General features: G+C 29.1%; 1 protein-coding gene across 3 annotated transcripts in view; it reads left to right on the plus strand.

The window, feature by feature from the left end:
• Positions 1–1,897: 1,897 nt before the first annotated feature.
• The window catches only part of LOC147067723 (very long chain fatty acid elongase AAEL008004-like), a 110,026-nt gene continuing 93,634 nt past the window's right edge, over positions 1,898–18,289 (plus strand). For 2 of the 3 annotated variants that reach the window (XM_085952864.1, XM_085952865.1), the window contains exon 1: positions 1,898–2,097. The gene's annotated coding sequence lies outside the window, so the exon portion shown is untranslated. The remainder of the gene's footprint in view (positions 2,098–18,289) is intronic. The other variant, XM_085952866.1, reaches the window with a different exon arrangement.

An 18,289-nucleotide genomic window follows, 5' to 3' on the forward strand; every position in this document is an offset into this window, starting at 1 on the left:
TTATTTGAAAAAAGTTGGATCGAGCGGGATTTTAACTCCTATCTTTCACTTTCCTGGCGGGTGCTTTCACCTCTAACGTATTGATCCTTCTTTGATTCACGTGAATTATTTGTTATATTTACGTATAACCTGAGGTACTCCAAATTCCATCAATCAGTGGGTCTATTCTATACTTATCGACCGCTAAAGTGATAAAGTAATAAATATTATCATACTTAGGGTAGGTTTGTATCAAAATGTTAGCACTTATTGTAACAATTACACGAAGTTGGTTTTTATTGTTGCAATAAGTGCGATATTTCAACAGCAGCAAGATAGGTGCCAGATACAAACCTACCCTAAGTTTGATACTATTTATCACTTTAGTGTTCGATAAGTATAGAATAGACCCACAGGAGATATACTGCTTTATGATCAAATAATTTAAAAATCGATACTGTTTCTCAATTTGTATTTGGACTCAGAGTTTAGAGCTAATAAGGTAGCTAACACCCATTTCTCGTATAAACAAAAATATATTCATACAACCTCTACCATTTGGACGCCAATATGATCCGGGCAGTGACGAAAAATGAACCCTAACGTAATACAAAACTTGTAGTTGCTTATACTAACTACTACCCTACTAAGTTTTATGATGGTCATTATCATTAACAGAATTACATAATACTGGGTTAAATATCTAATAAAAGGATTTTCGAAAACTGAAAAAATTAAGATTTCCGATTTTTTAGTATACAAATCATAGACCTTTTAATAATATGTATAAAGTAGAAACAGTGAATTTTCTCAACGAATCTAGACGAAAGACTTAACAATCTATAAATAACAATCGACAACATAGTTTTATCGTTTGTTTCACTCACAGAAATACAATTTTTTTCACAATTTGCATCACAGGCGATTTTATAAATAAAAATTAGCTCTTATCATGATAATAAGAAGGTTCGTTCCCCATGATTTGGTCGTTTTAGGATGAAATTTTCAACTATTTCAATCAAAACCAAATTCTACTTCTGCGGTATTATGCAATATAAATAACATTCAAACTATATATTGGTTAAAGAATATATAGTTTGGAAGAATCTTAGATAATCTATTCATACTCGATAGAAACATTCCTAAAAACAAATGCTAAGCGATAATCTCTTTCACTATCTGGGTGAGTATATTCATTAATTAATTAAGCTATAATAATATGTATATGATTCTTGTGAATACAATTAAATTACGTTATCCGAGATAAGTTTCTGACAGTTTTGAAAATTGTTTATTTTCAATAATAAGAATCTAGCATTGGTAAATGTTCATTAGTACATTCAGTATATATGAAATAATAATTTTATTAATATGTGCTATTATTCCGACCATCCTAAAAGGATCATATGGGCATCCACAGAGTAGAGGTTTGTATTAACAGATTTAGTTTTTTACGAGAAATGAATGTCAGCCACTTGCTCAACCTATTAAGTCCATACCCGGGACTCACACGCAAATTGAAAAACAATATGTGTACTTGCCAGACCCAGGATTTGAACCTGAGACCCACGGCGTGATAGTCCAACGCATAAGCAACACGGCCAACGTGGTTGTATGTACTGTTACCTTGATGAAAATATTTTATAACCGACGAAATCAATCAAAATAAATCGTTTGTAAAAAGAATTTAAGTCAAGCAGTTATATTGTGATTTCAATACGATTGGTAAAGTTCTATAAAATCAACAAGGGTAACTGTGAACAAAGTTAATTAATGTATCATGCATTGTTTATATTGCAGATAAATTATGTTTTTAAATGCAAAGTAAACAATATATCTTGCAAAAGGTAGTTTGAGAAAAGGCCGCAAGGTGTGCCTGTGTCGTGAATATAAAACGCCTAGCTATATTTTCTTGGCTGACATTTCATTTTGCATTGCAGTAGAGAGAGCCCATCTCTTTTCACAAGAGTAAATTTGGCTATGCTTATATGAAAATTTCAATTCGCGCATAAGGTGGTGAGTGAAATATAATTACATGTAAAGTGTCCGACAATTTATTTGAAGTGATCTGAACAATTTAAAAAAAATCGTGCTGTGATAGAAAATTCTTATATACTGGTAAGCATTTAATAAAAATCAACCCTTATACCGTTTCCCGATACGTTTATTCGAATGATATTCAGCAAAAGTTTTAATATTATATTCGGTGATTAAAACTTTCATAGTTTTACCATTCATATAGTGTCCACTATCGAATGTCAGTGAAAAGCGTTATATTCAATAAATAAAATCAGGACCGTTTTCCTCTGCTGAATTTTAATCCAATTAGTTGATACTGCTCCTAGGATGTAGATGTCGAAACAAGTTATGATTGTTTTTTTGTTGTGGGTCACCTAGCATTGTATTTATGTGGTTTTATTTTAAAGTGTATTTCTTTTATTTTATTAACTGTTAATTAGTATTGGTGAATATGCATTGTATTATTTATTTATAATACTTATTACCAATGAAAAGCAGATGATAATAATAATTAGATAAATAAGTATTTATCCTTCGCGCTTTTTATGTAATTAATGATAAAACCTTGGCACAGCAAAATATTTGTTGAGAGACGAAAAATAATATAGGTATTATATACAACAATAAAATTTGCTTAAGTAGGTGTTCATTTTATGGAATTTAAGTTGAAAAAACTGCTACGATCATTTCGGCAATACTTTAGGATATAAGTATTTATTAGATATTTATATATTGAATATTGGTTACCAAAAAAATTGATAATATAAATATTTTCAATGAATTTTAATGAAAAATGTTCCACGTCTGGAAAGTTTACATGCTGCGTTTCAAATGTTAATTTTAATCCAGTGTTCGGATACAATTTACTATTGTTGACCAATAACCTTTCATCGTAGAGAAATGTATTATTTTTTTCTGTATCCAACCAACACTAGATTGTAGAATCAACGAAAAAAAAGCTAGTTTGTATACGATTATTTTTCGCAAGTCCTTTCTTCATATTCATATATGAGATTCTACTTTGGGAGGTATGTAACCATACAATTAAATGGTAGTATTCAATAATATTGTGTGCAATTATTTTTGGTAGTTATGTACAAAAACGTTTCGACAATTTGCGGTTTATACATAAATTTAAAATGTGTTAACCAAGAATATCAATGTATATTGTTTTGTATTCATCTAGTAATATATTATATTACATATAACTATTGCACTCGATTTGTTTATGACACCTATTATTCAGCGGTAAATTACTATCAGTTTGTCATTGTCAAAATCAAAACCTCTATTTGCAAATAATTGGTAAACTGACAACAAGCATAAACAATAAAGAAATAATTAACAACTTACCTATCCTGTTTACGTACTGTACTTAACACAGTTTGCATCGACCAGCCAAACTAATTGAGAGCATTAGTCGCAAAGATAGTCACCTACACTTTTTGTTGTTATTTTGCATAAAATGTAAAAAACGTTGTTTTTTTATCTTTAGCATCTGCATTTTCACTATATTCTATTAGTTAGATGCAATGGCGGTAACATTCATCAACCAATTCTGATATGTGTATATTTATATTTGATCAATCTATACTAATAGGTAATACAATTGAAATTTAATGTCTACATGTGATTTTGAAATATTTACCTTTTGGTGAACATTTTGATTATTAGTGTGTCTGTCAGTGTGTATGTTTACTTCATTAAAACTCCAAAAAATACTTGACCAATATTGATGAAACTTGGAAAGTGTATAGACTACTATTAGAGTTGTATTCAAATAGTTACTATAAAATATCTCACTTAAAATAATTCATCATATTATATAGATCAATTATAATATAGCAGTGGTAGATGGGTGAGATGTACTTTCGAAAGAACTTTTTAAAATGCATTTTAATATCTAAAATATCCATGGAATATTATAATGCACAAATAAAAATTGAAATTTCTACAAACGAAAATTTTATATCGACCTTTTTACTTCAAATAAAATATTTTTTAAATGTTTTAGATACGATTGACTATTTAAAATAAAAATAGTACAATGTTAAATTATTGCACATTCATCCCAAACCATTTTTACCTGATACTAAGAGTCCATATTATATTTAACCTAAACGAGAATTTTATTTTTAGCGTTACAAAACTTCTTTTCTAAAACATGTCCATACAAATAAAACTCCTCGGAGGTAAAGGCCAGGATCTTTTGCGTCATTAAATTTACTTACGCGATCTGTCCTTCGATACCTTTGTGTCGTCTGAAAACAATATACAATTAGCAATAATTCATCATAATATACCATAATGTACCCGCACGCCGTGGAAATTATTGTACCTTACTGACATCGCCGGAATGGAGTCAGTCTTCTGTGCTCATGGTCAATAAAATTATAATAAGTTATCTACTATTGGTTATTTATTCTTAGTCATAATTACTATGCAGCTGGTTAGCCAAGAAAAATCGTTTTAAAAATGATTTTACGGTGACATATTATTATAATATATATATATAGCCACTGTTGAATAGTTGTATCATATTTCTAGTAGGTATCACAAATATCTCAATTATTATTTACTTATATTTCAATGATGCAAAACAAATATTTTAAAATATTAATATTATCGACCGAAGGTACTTGATGGAATTTGAATTTAAATTATAATGGATTTAAGTTTTGTACTATTCCATTTGAGTCGTTTTTTGCGACCCGGGTTTCAAAAAACGTCTCAAATGGAATAGTACAACATCTAAGTCCATTAGAATTTAAATATTTTGGAGTCTATGTTTATTGTGTAGTATATTAATTGAAATAAAACACAATTTTATTCGACTTATTCCATGTAATTTAAAAAATAACCAGTATTGGTTGCGTTCGCTTCAATGGAGCATTCTTAACTACGCGTATATTGATGTATTGCGTCCGTGAAGTTACATAAATTTAATTTACCTATTTTTGAACATTATAGTTAATGTCTTCAATATTATATAACATTATCTTAAAAAATCAGTGTAATAGCTGTGAGATTGTATATTTTGTATCAGTTGAGATGTCTCATTGCAGCAGAAACTGGTTCTGATCATTTTTAAATTATGCAAAATAAGATGTACCTACTACATATCGTGTTATATTTTTAATAATACAATGTCTTTCCACCAATAATTAACAATTAACTACATTTGAGTGTGTAGTATGTGTTGTTTAACGAGAAAATTTCATTAAAACTACTTCTAATATTTAATAAAATATTTCTTTTATTCAACAAATAATTCACAAGATTTTGAGAATGTAACATTCCATATATTGAACATACATAACTTAAAAACACCTCAGATATACCCACTAGAAAAAATAATATTTGAAAAAAATACGAACCTCGGCGAGTTTGAACCCGTATAGCCATTGGTGTCGCGCCAATCTGTGCATTAAACAATTATGCTACGAGACTCCTATTTAATTACGTTATTAGTTTAAATTATCGTAATTAGATAGGAGTCTCGTAGCATAATTGGTTAATACACAGATTGGCGCGACACCAATGGCTATACGGGTTCAAATTCCGTCGAGGTTCGTATTTTTTTTCAAATATGATTTTTTCTAGTGGGTATACCTGAGGTGTTAGAAGTTACGCATACTGCTAATATGTTTGGCATATTAAGAGTATTTTAGAATAAATTTGAAAATAGTTGTGACTGATACCTGTATATTAAAAAAAAGTTGAATTTGATTTAAATACTAAAAGTCAAAGCAAAAAATATAGGTACCAAAAGTTTTATAAAGAATTCACTAGCAGGAAAAACTAGAATAACTCCATAATAGATAATACTATAATATTATGTTTTATTAGCATGACTTATCTAGTAGGTATAGTCGGTGAGTTTAATAACATAACATACCAACCTGTTATTATTATAATATTCTGTTGACCTCTGTTTTTAATTTAATTTAAAAAATTTAAGTACACAGAAAAAAAAAACAAACTATTTCTACTAATATTAATAAGTTCTTAATCAACCCCACAAATTTATTATACATAGTTCCAGCACCATTAAATTGATTCATTTAAAAAACCATTACATATAAGCAAAATTCTGTAATGCTATATTATTTCATGTGTTCACAAACCACAGTGAAAATAAAAGTGATTTCTATATTCTTTTGGATTTATAATAAATAATTTGATTATGTATTATAAATATATTTTTTTTTAAATACATATAAGTATTAGTAATTTCTCAAAAATATACAAGCTGATGTTATCTCTTACATAATATTATGATTTATGAATCATGACCTTAACATTTATATATATATATATATATATTGCAGACAAGTTTTGGCATTGTCGACTAATAATTAATTATTATATAAATTCCATAAATAAGAGGTGATGTATATTCTAAAATCTTTCCTTGTGATATCATAAAACATGCAGACTGTTCCATTATATGTTAATAAAATTTACAACCGTCGTGAACGTATAGTTTTGTTTAGTTTGTTTTTTTGCTAAAAACACAAATTATATATTTTTTACATCATGTCACCCGCTTGTATGAAATTATTTGAAGACAACAAAAATACATAATTTTAAAACAATAATATTACTACCTACGGTCCGACACCATTTTGCGTTTGAAGATAAAACAAAATGGATTGGTATTTACTTGTGAAAATCAAAAGCTTTAAACGATCTTATATTTAATTAACTATTTCTTCTATTCAACGAATATTTTAGAATGTAACATTCTTTATATTGCGTTCATCATTTCATCAATGTCTGAGAGCATAATGAAATTTCAATACAGTAATAACCAACTTCACCAAATTCATTGTTTTATACCAATTAAAAGAAAAAAGAAATCGTGGTCTAGATATCTTATTAGGCAAATTTTAAGACCAAAATAATATTATATTTGTTATTTACATTGACTGACATTCTATTATATTTTAATTACAAGATAAAAAGAACTTTTATATACAATTTCTGTTGAATCATATAAACTTGACTTGACTAGCTTAAACGATCGAAAAAATGTGTACTTGATAGAAATAATACTGAAATGTCATTTTGACATGTCATGTTGATTTCCATAGTAACGCACGTATATATTAATAATTTACTTACTTGGACCCCGAACCCCTTGCAACCAATAATGGTGTCGAAATAACTTTTCATAAAAAATAGAATTAACTGAAAATGAATTCAATTCTACTCAAAAATGGCTAAAAGTATTAAAAAATGCATTGGCATCGTGTTATGATATATTCTAAAAGTTTAAAATGTCTAGCTAGTCGGGGAGTTAGTTAAAAATCGATTGCAAGATTTGTACCGGACAAAAAACCACCGGACAAATAAGAATACAAGCTAAGAAACACGTTGTTAAAAGAACCCACAACGCCTATAGAAATATCCATACAAAGAGAATGTTAGTTCTATGAGTATATTCATTTGTTTAATTGATGACAGATTGTAGATAATTATTGAAATTATTATATCACTGATAAGTACAATGGCATGAAAAAATAACGGGTTTATAGTTTTATTAATATAATATTATATTCTTCACGAGATGGCGGTCAAATACACCAGCTAATGATGTCATGGTATTATTGAATTTTCAATCTAATTATTGTCTACTTATCTTCTTACCTGTTATTATTGTAATCTAGTACTACTTTTCTTAAAATAATGACCGTTATAAAATTTCGATGTACATCCTGGGTATGTTCGTGACTGAATAGTAGAATATCTAGTCAAACCTGATTTTTCGTAAATTTTGCATCTTTCTTTCACCGAGAAAAAAAATACAATATCGGGGCTACTAACCTACATACTTGACATAGACAAATTAAAACTAGGCACGTAGATTCGGTTATCGGTAGATAGGTAATTTATAAATAAGTGTGTGACTTTACATCATGCACGATACTGGAAAACTAAAATATTGTTTATGTTCCAAACATGCTCGAATAGAAAGCATGTCGGGATATATTTTTTAATCGTATTAATTTATGGCAACGCCATAAAAAATATTTATTGTTGAAACGTTTGAGAAAACACTAAAAGCTACAATTTTTATTTAGAAACAATTTCAAAATAAGGATGACCTTTAAAGTATTTCAGTTATTTGAAAAATTCTTCCTTCTTCAAATAGAAGATATAGAAATGTTTTAATATTTTAATAACTACAGTTTATTATCAAACAAAGTCTACTATTTAAGACGTTAAAAATGAGTTGAGTTGCCTTCCACCAGGAAAAATTGTTATGAAACAAGGTTAATTTAACCAATTTTCCATAACATTAAGAATTTACCATAATATTAATAGATAACTGGTTTATGAAATAATGTCACGGTGATTTTTTAAGATTTTAAGATCACACAAGATTTAAAATGTACTTTTACATTAAAACATTAGAATAAAATGCACATTGGTCTTATTCGTTAATAGCTCAAATGCTCTGTAAAGGTAGAATATTTTGAATTTGGGATATATTTGGGGGCTTAGTCTAGATTTTGTAATCGAGGTGTAAACATAATATGTACGTTATTAGTATGCTGTATCTTTTATCATCCTAGAAATCAATAGTTATTGATCGTATAAAACTTATTAATACAATAGATTGTATTGTTCTATACGTCGCCGCTTGAATTTGAAAATCTGAGAGCTTTAGCCTACGATTTAAAATGATGTATTTTCATTAATAAGAATCCAACATTCATAGTTTTTGTGTTAAAGTGTATTTATAATTATTGAACTAAACATAACATTTCAGTTATTAGTTTATGATAATAGAATATATATTATTGTTACGTGAATTATTCCAGCTGTGCTTACCGCCCATTTCTGAAACAATTATTATGACAGAGGAGAATAAAATTTCTGTATTAATCTTTAATAATCCGTACAACAGATATGGTCATACTTTTAGGATATTTTAAAAGTTTTTGTTGAATTTGAATAATACAATGAATGAGAAATGATATTCGAATGAATTTTATCAATTTTACTCTAAATATAAGTGCCGCAGATGAATTTATTTTTGATAGAAAAAACGTTATATCTAAATAAAATACCAGAACATGTGAAATACTTTTATTAACTTTACTATTATAAACATAGTGTCAAATTTTATCGTACTATAAGGAAATTAGCTGTTTATAATATTGTTTTGATATTCTTAGTGAATTTGAATAGTTTCACACTTTATTATTGCCCGTGTCTATATTTAATAATATCACCTAAAGTTTATCATCATCACCAGCCATAGTCGATCCATTGCTGGATGAAGGCCTCCCCTGGATCTCTCCACTCTTCTCGGTCCCTAATTATTTGCTGCCAGGTAAATCCATCGAACTTTATGAGCTCATCTATCCTCCGGGTTTTAAGCCGTCCCTTTGGGCGTTTAATACCCCTTGTCTGCTTTCTTATCCATTGATTTATTATATTGTCTTTCCGCATTATCCCCAACATGCATCTTTCCATGCCACGTAGCGCTATCTCTTTTAAAATTTGGTGTAATAAGCATGAATATTTATTATATACTCCCTGGGTTAAGTCTATACCTCAGTTGAGGCACGGTCTAAAAAGATAGTGGCTAGGCGATACGCGGATTGCGGGTCGGGGGTGCAAATGACGCATGCCTAACGAAATATAATTTGTCATATAAATCCAACATGCGTCCATTTAATGTTCTGTTTATTGTTTTATTAGTAACAATAATAATATATTCATTGACATGTTTTCTTTTTCAAGTAAATGGGTAACGTTTTTAGTCATCTTTACACGATTTAAGAATTAATACCCCCGTCGCCATCACGAAACAAATTGACGTGTTCCCAGCTCGACGTTCTCTCTCCGAATGCCAGCGAGTCCAAAATTTCGTCGCGCCTATAGTTGAAAATTATTTGCCGTTTTACTGATGTGTCGTCTTAAGCAAAATATTTATTACGACATTATAAAATACGATCACAGTAGGCAATAAAATAGTTTTAAATATTCTCACGTATTACTTACAATAATAATGATTAATAATGGGCATATAAAAGTATTTTTTTATATTAGGTGCACTATTTATTATGTGGTTTATTGACTACAAGTTGTGCCATACCTAATACATTACTGAATTAAATAAATAACACTTTACCATAAAAATAGGAACACCACTGTGCCTATATAATCGAAATGTTGATGTAACTACGCGAAATGTAATACGCAAGTTTTTGGCACTTACAATACTAGTATTCAAATGCCACTGCGAGAGTAAAGTTGTCAATTTAAGCAGTACCGGCGTTGTTGTTAATTTTTTATCATTTTTTTAATGGTTTTGAGTTGGTAGTTTGTTTATAAAATAACGGTACCCGATTGAACATCTGCCCCTGAAAATGATACTACCATGCTCAAAATGATAACATCTGCACATAATAATTATACCTAACGTTAATAATAATCGATGTGCTCGAAATACATAATCATATGTTTAATCTGACCACAACCAAGAATATAAAACTAAACGTGAAAATTGGGTCAATCGACTTTTTACGGTCATCTAAATTTGACACAGAGATAATCAGACCAGAAAACCATCAGCGTAATAAAAATTACATATATATATATATATTCTTTAGCTATTATCATTGCTTCTGAATTCTTCTAATTTGGTTTATTTAAATTACCTTTATTTAAATGCAACTTATATCATTTACTGATCATCGGTTATCTATCATTGAATAAAAACTTCTTGTTAATATTATAATGTATTGTGCGTATATTGTTGAAAATCATAAGTTGATGTATGTATGATAAGACGAACTCGTAACCTTTGGAAGATGTTTGTGGCAGCGAAGAACTAGGGACCGATAAGAGGGAAGAAAGCTAGGGGAGGCCTTCTTCTAGCATTTAATGAACCCCGGTTGATAATGATGATGACACCAAAATTAGTGGTGTTGAAATTAGTAGTAAAACTACAATCTTGTGTATTAAGAAAGTATCTGCTTCTATAATTATATAAAAGTGTACCAAATTATAATAAGTTAATATTTTTATTTATAATGTTTGAGATTTACACAGTGGAAACCCAAAAACCTATTACAATAAGTTAATATTTACTTAATAAGTATGTAAGAATGCAAAATTAGATCTGACCAGACTGGATTATGTTTTGTACAGACAAATAAATAATGTTTATATTATATTTTTTGTTGTTGTTGAAAATATGTATATGTAATAATTTTCGATCGATCGGTGGACTTTGAAGACTGGTCTTTTAGTAATAAGTAGGCAGATACAAACTTAATTTCCCTTTTTTTGTATTCTGGGTAATCTCTTTTTTATTGTAACCAGAAGAAAATACTATAATCGTGAATCTCACCTCAGTTCTGTACATTAAATAAATATTTTGCTAACATTACCTTCCATCATTTAAGTAAATAATCCAGAAGAAACATGCACGTATTGTAATATAAAATGGTAAGTTAATAAATTTCAGGTAGGTATTAGCAGAATATAATGTAACTTGACAAAACTGCTAGTTATCGGTAAAATTTCACTTTCAAAAGTTAAAAAAAAAACCATGGCACACGGATGTACTAAAATATAACTATATTCTAAACTAAACCATTAGATCGAGAGATTTCAAAGAATATTATTTTATGTAATAAAAATATTTTATACAGTCATCAAATGTTTAACATAAATATAAAAAATAATAAGGCTTCAAAATGATATAAGTATATTTTCTACAACGTTTAAGGAATGTCCAAGCGTATACTCTGAAAATACAATAAAATCTCTATTTTGACCTACGTGGCACATGTGGGACCTTAAGAGCTGATGACTCTGGTTGTTGGTCTGAAATGAAAAATAGTCCTGTTCAGTATTCTTCCCCTAATAGTTATACCCAGGCCTGTATAACATCATCGTCTATATGCCTTCGAAGGTTCTACAATGTACGATAGCTATATATTATTTTGATTGTGACGTGTGGTGTAATGAGAAAGCTTATCCAGTAGATATTTTCTCTCATTGAGGGAAAAACAACTGTAAAACAAGAGGAAGATTAGCTTTGGGAGTTGGTCTGGAGAAATTGGTTGACTTAACCAAATCGGAATTATTAAGATCTTCGATGGGCTGTTTTAGAGAAGTACGCTGTCATTTTCATCATGGAATATTCTCATAAATACCTTCGGGATCTTTGTTTTAACGTATTACTTTATTTAATTAAGTAGGATAGACACATCAGATAATTTAGGTACTTAATCCAGATTTTATGAAATTTACAAATAGTCTTCGATCATAATATTTCATGAATAAATTAAAATGAATGAATTATTAACGTATTATGATGGAATGTAGTTCATATTGACCTGATGATTTAAATAAGAAAGGCGTGTGCCTTACAATGGCTTACCAAGAATTTCTAATCAAGTGCACCCACAAATGACCGAGAGAATGTACGTGTTCCACAATCCACACCACCTGTATCCATATAAACATTATTATCATTTTATTGATGAATTTCGCGAAACCTGTTTTTTATATGCATCGAATGGACCGTTGTTATTTTTTTTATTACCTACAAGTGCTAAACTTACATCTAAAATTTATAATGAACGGTTTTGAGATTTATAGAACTGGTTTTTTTTTCAATTTGATATCGATAGGCATTTTTCGTACCAACAACTAACAAACCGCGGGCCATGTCCTGCATTTCTTGAACTAGATCACATGGAGATGGATCCATTTACTGTGCTACATAATTTACAACTGCAGATTAACCATATCATAATAATATATAAATTAAATATTTAGAGTGAATACAACTACAGTCTGATATTGTGTTGATGCACTTAATTACTTTATCCCACCACGGTCCTGCACTGAGTCGCAGTGACAAACCAATGTCAGTTCATTTATTTCGTCTCGTTAAATATCACGTTCTGCGCCAGTTCCGTTATTTAACTTTATTATATTTATTTTAATAAATACTACAAATCCAATTATTATTCGCAGTAAAACCTGGATGCTGAATAAACCAGCACTAAAAATCCGGATCCGATCGTAATGTGGCTTAATGGGAGGTATTTTAAAATATGCTTTTCCGATAGCAATAGCAAGGAGAAATTAAGTTAAGACAAAAAAATAATTAATGAAGTGAACTGATAGTTGTCACACATATAATAAATTCAGGATGGTTATATTGTATAATATTATCATAGCTGGACATCTCTTACGTAAAGAAAGAAAAATAGTATTGGGCACAAAATATGTGAAATTGGTTCGCATAATAAGTTAATTCTTCGACTGCTAAGCTTTTCATTATTGTAATACCAATTACTGTTACCATGTATATGGCGTAATTAACAAAGGCATATAGGTACTTTAGATTCACATAATAGTGCAAGTTGTTGTAATTTTTTTTCAGATTGTTTTCTTCCTTCACGTTATTTCCTTGGCCATTTTAAATTCAATGTGAAGCCCATTCTTAGATACTTATGTAGTGAAATATCTCTTTTGGTTGAAACAACCGTAAAAGTCACAAATAATCTTTCCTCTATTTTTACAACGTTTTGTTAGGTCGTATTCTTATTTGTCCGGTGGTTGTTTGTCCAGTACAAATCTTGCAATCGATTTTTAACTTTAACTTCCCGACTAGCTAGATTTTTGAAACTTTTAGAATATATCAGAACACGATGCCAATGCATTATTTTAATACTTTTAGCCATCTTTAAGTAGAATTGAATTCATTTTCAGTTCATTCTGTTTTGTATGAAAAGTTATTTCGGAATAAATCCGTAATTCAATCCACTATTATTGGTTGCTAGGGTCTGGGGTCCTAGCAACTAAATTATTAATATATACGTGCGTTACTATGGAAATCAATATGAAATGTCAAAATAACATTTCAGTATTCTATATTTATTCTGTATTTCTATCAAGTACAAATTGTTTTGATCGTTTAAGCTAGTGAAGTCAAGTTTATGTGATCCAACAGAAAATTTAAAAACATTGTATATAAAAAGTTCTTTTTATCTTGTAATTATTACCAATTAGCAACATCAATCTCATTATAATAATAAAGTTTACTATATACGAGAAGTTGGAAGAAGATAGAAAAAAACATTGATGAAAACTTAAAAATAATTTTATGAATTTATTTCGCTGTTTTTTTCTAAATTTCAATATCATTGCGAAGAATTTATAATAAATATTATAACAATAATCTTCCTCGCAAATATAAATAAATACGTATATGAGTTATCCACAAATTCACACAAATTCAAGAATTATTAATGTTATTATGACGTATTTGTATTTATAAATATTTATAATTATTTCAATTGACCTAAAGCATAATAATATTCATCGGCAAATAAGTAATTGAACTTGATTGGTTGAAAGCAATCACGAGATCCAGCCATGAGAAAAGTTAAAAACGGTTTTCTTTCATCACGTAACTGTAGTAATTATTATTGATGAGCAACTTTTTTTAAATATCTGTTGTGTAATTCGAAAAGTCGAATGAATTTTTTAAATGTTATATTAATTTAACATATTATTCACCACATGGCATTGGAGCATTTCTGTTTCAAGTTTTGATTATAATAATAGGTCGCTATTAATACATTCTTTTATTTTTAATAACAACCGACCTACCCAAATAATATTTTATTTATAAAGACAAGAAACTTTGAAATGAATCTTAACGTATGAATGATTTTTTTAAATGTTTACATTGACTCGGAATGGTTCGATTTAAAATAGCTAGTATGTACAATATTAAAAATTTAAATCTCACAAATTATTTATTTATTTAAACAATACACATTAAGCACATAACAAATTATTTTATCAAGACGTTCACAACATGACATTTAGAATAAAAAGTACAGGTAGATCAAATTAGTAGAGAGAAAAAACAAATTACATAATAAAATTGAATTTAAAAATTACATATTGCACCGTTAAAAATGTCCAAATCTATAGGGAGTGCATTGACTACCCACGCAGCCCTCGCTATAGGTGCCTAGTGAGGCTGACATGAGGAAACAGTTTTCACCCAAAATATGTCATGGCTTATGTTTTTTAATCGATAGCACATTGCAGTTGTAACAAAAAATAGTAAGAACTTACATGACTTTGATAATGGTGTCACAACCAAAATAATTAAATAGATTAAAAAAGTATATGTTTATATTACCGTTGTAATTATGTCATTAATTTAATTTTACGATTATAATTTTAGTACGATATGTCAATTGGTTATAAATATTTCGAGTTGTGCACACATTGTACTTCATCTCCTTCTTATCGTGCTATCCCCTAGCTCTAGCAAGATTAGGTCACCATTAAGGTGATTTTTGCCTTATCTGAGATACTGTAGTTTTCTGGTTTTGATATTAAGCAGAGCTATTAGGTCATTTTCTATTTATTGTGATTCAGAACATCAACATATTTTGTCACCCGGTCAGTCCAAGAAATTTTGTGGATGCGTCTGTACAGTCACATCCCGAAAGCCTGAACTCTTCGTGCCTTCTATTGGTTATTGTTCTTAAACTAAAAAAGTATGTATAGTTATGGAAATAAGGCTCATATATTATGACCTATTCGAGCACAAATACATCAAATGTTTCAGTAAATAGTTAATTAGAAGAATAATTATTAGTTTATATACATACATATACATATATAAATATATAAAAACTTCAAAACGTATATTAAATAACAGTTTGCGAGGTTTGTAGGCGCAATCAAATAAAAACAGCGCAGTCTATAAAGAAAACGCTGACATCGCGAGTTTCGTTTCCATGCGTTGATGTCTCTTTCGCAATATTAGTGCCCGTGCATCGATATCCATTGTATCTTTTCGAGGTCAATAGCAACATTATACTAGCGTTATAAATTAATTATTTCACAATGCATTTTTTGTGTGATATTGCATTAACGGAGATACACTTAATTGGCGTAAGTGTGATTAATGTGAACGTCCCCTCATTATTTTTGCCGATGCCACAAAATGGTGATTATTAGGGACGAATCGATTGCCCAACCTTTATGGCCGCCATTTTATTATACTGTGTGGTTATTGTGTCATTTTCATATTTTGAAATATATGGAATAATTATCAACAGGTGTGGCTAATTTTACACGCGACTTCGTGAGTTCGCATTTTAACATTAAATTTGTAATTCACACTCTGTTATCGATGTGAATCCGTCGGAAAATCAAATCTTCACTTATCCCATATTGAGAAGTTTAGTTTTATGGCTGATGAATTGAACCTGTTTATGATTCTATTTTTTTATTAATACATTTATTTGTCAATCATTCCGCTGACGAGCTTTTGGACCACCTTTTTGGAAGACATCCCAGGGTTCGTTTGCTCTCGGGTTCCATTCTAGCAAGTTAGATTCAACGTTTACTTAGTAATACGAGTATCTTAAATTGAATTTGCATTCAGAACGTAGAACTTTATTATATTTAAAAAATATAAAATACAATTCGCATAACGATGGTCTAATGTTAATACCCCGTACATATATGACGAAAATGACTTTTTGATGTACCAACAACAACAAAAATACTACCCATCCACTGCGAATTTCCTGCATCTGTAGTTATTTCAACAGAAATGATACATCCGTTTTAGTAATTTCCCGTATCTGAACATTGCAAGAATAAACCTGTAATAATCCGTATCTTGCCTCTCTGCTGTCTAGCGTGTTGCATAACGTGTATTGAATTCAGCTTCAAAATGTCACTTTCGAATTATTTAAAAGGTAAAACAGTAAGTAATATAACAAATTTGGATGTTTATATATATCACATTTTATTGGATGTTATCATTATATTAGGCGTTATATGCTTTGTTTTACTTCTTTTTATGTTACGGGTTATTGGCATGCTATGTGGTTACAACATGTGTGAACTATTAACAGTCAGATACGGGATATTAAATATTTAGTTTTTTTAGCTTCCTGCACAATATGTAAAAAGTCACTTACAGGATATTAACATTAGGCCATCGATATTTACTAAAAATATGCTCTGTTCAATAAAAATATTCAATAATATTTATTTTACATACATTTTAAATTTCACTGATTAAACCTAGTATTTATTACGCCCAATAATGGGTATATGACAAAAATATGTCCTATTTATGTCACCTATGCCACTTTATAATATCATTGTCAACCATTATTGATTAACACTATAGAGTGTGTAGTATTTTAAAACTTCAATTGACATCTTGTAAATAGAATATAATGTAGAACAGCCAAAAGTATTGAGTACTGTTAACCAATACATTAGTAGTACGTACATAATACATTATTCTTATTTTCTTCGTGTTCAAGAATACATTCTGGCGACTTTATGTATATTTAAATAATTTAAAACTTTTCATATATTGAGTATTATTACCGTTCGTGAGCGAATGAGTAGAATCAGATAAATAAATACGGGTATAATAATTAATCTAGTTGAGGCTTTGACCTTGATTCCCCAAAACGATTGGCATTCAAAAATAATGTAGGTGCTAGTTTGTTATAACCTGCTTGAATTTTACAACTATAGCCCATAGCCAAGTAAAAATTATTTACGTTTAATTTTTTACCTACACAAAGTAATAAATAGAGGTAAATGATACATTATTAACTTGTTTACGGAAAGGCGATTGCAAGAAACAAATAATTATATAATTTCTTTACACGCGTAAGTGATTCTGATCCAAATAATTATCGAATTAAAACTATATGATAAGTTAATGTTTTCTGCAATACGAGTATCATGATAAGAAAATCCACAGTCACGTTACTTAAAAAACAAGGTGACACAAATCCACTTCAGAGAAGAGTGTGTATTTGATGGTTGTTCCGTAACAAAACAGAACAGTGACAGAACAGAACAACGATAAATATAACTATGACCTTTCAGGAAAAATATAAATTTAATATTGAAATTGTCCTATCTCTAATATGTTCTGTATCCTAAAATTTATCGGAATTTTGTCTGAGGACGACAAATTATTTTGCGAAACAATATTATTATTCTTACTTATTTTATCACTAACTAAATTCTACTAAAATCTACAGCTAAATCAAATACATTCAAATAAAAATCTGAATATCAACTTAGACTAAATATTTATTATTTTTTTTTCTATGCTTCGTAGTCAACCCTGATTATATCTCTATGAGTCATCTCGATAGCGATTTCGGCATCTTTTTAGAGTAGAATTTTAGAGTAGATTTACCAAAGATATACTTTTAATGGTGTCTATATTATA

The sequence above is a fragment of the Rhyacophila brunnea genome, unplaced genomic scaffold (assembly GCF_057557595.1).
Source record: "Rhyacophila brunnea isolate RB1 unplaced genomic scaffold, BYU_Rbru_1.0 scaffold_3, whole genome shotgun sequence".
NCBI classification, from domain to species: domain Eukaryota; kingdom Metazoa; phylum Arthropoda; class Insecta; order Trichoptera; family Rhyacophilidae; genus Rhyacophila; species Rhyacophila brunnea.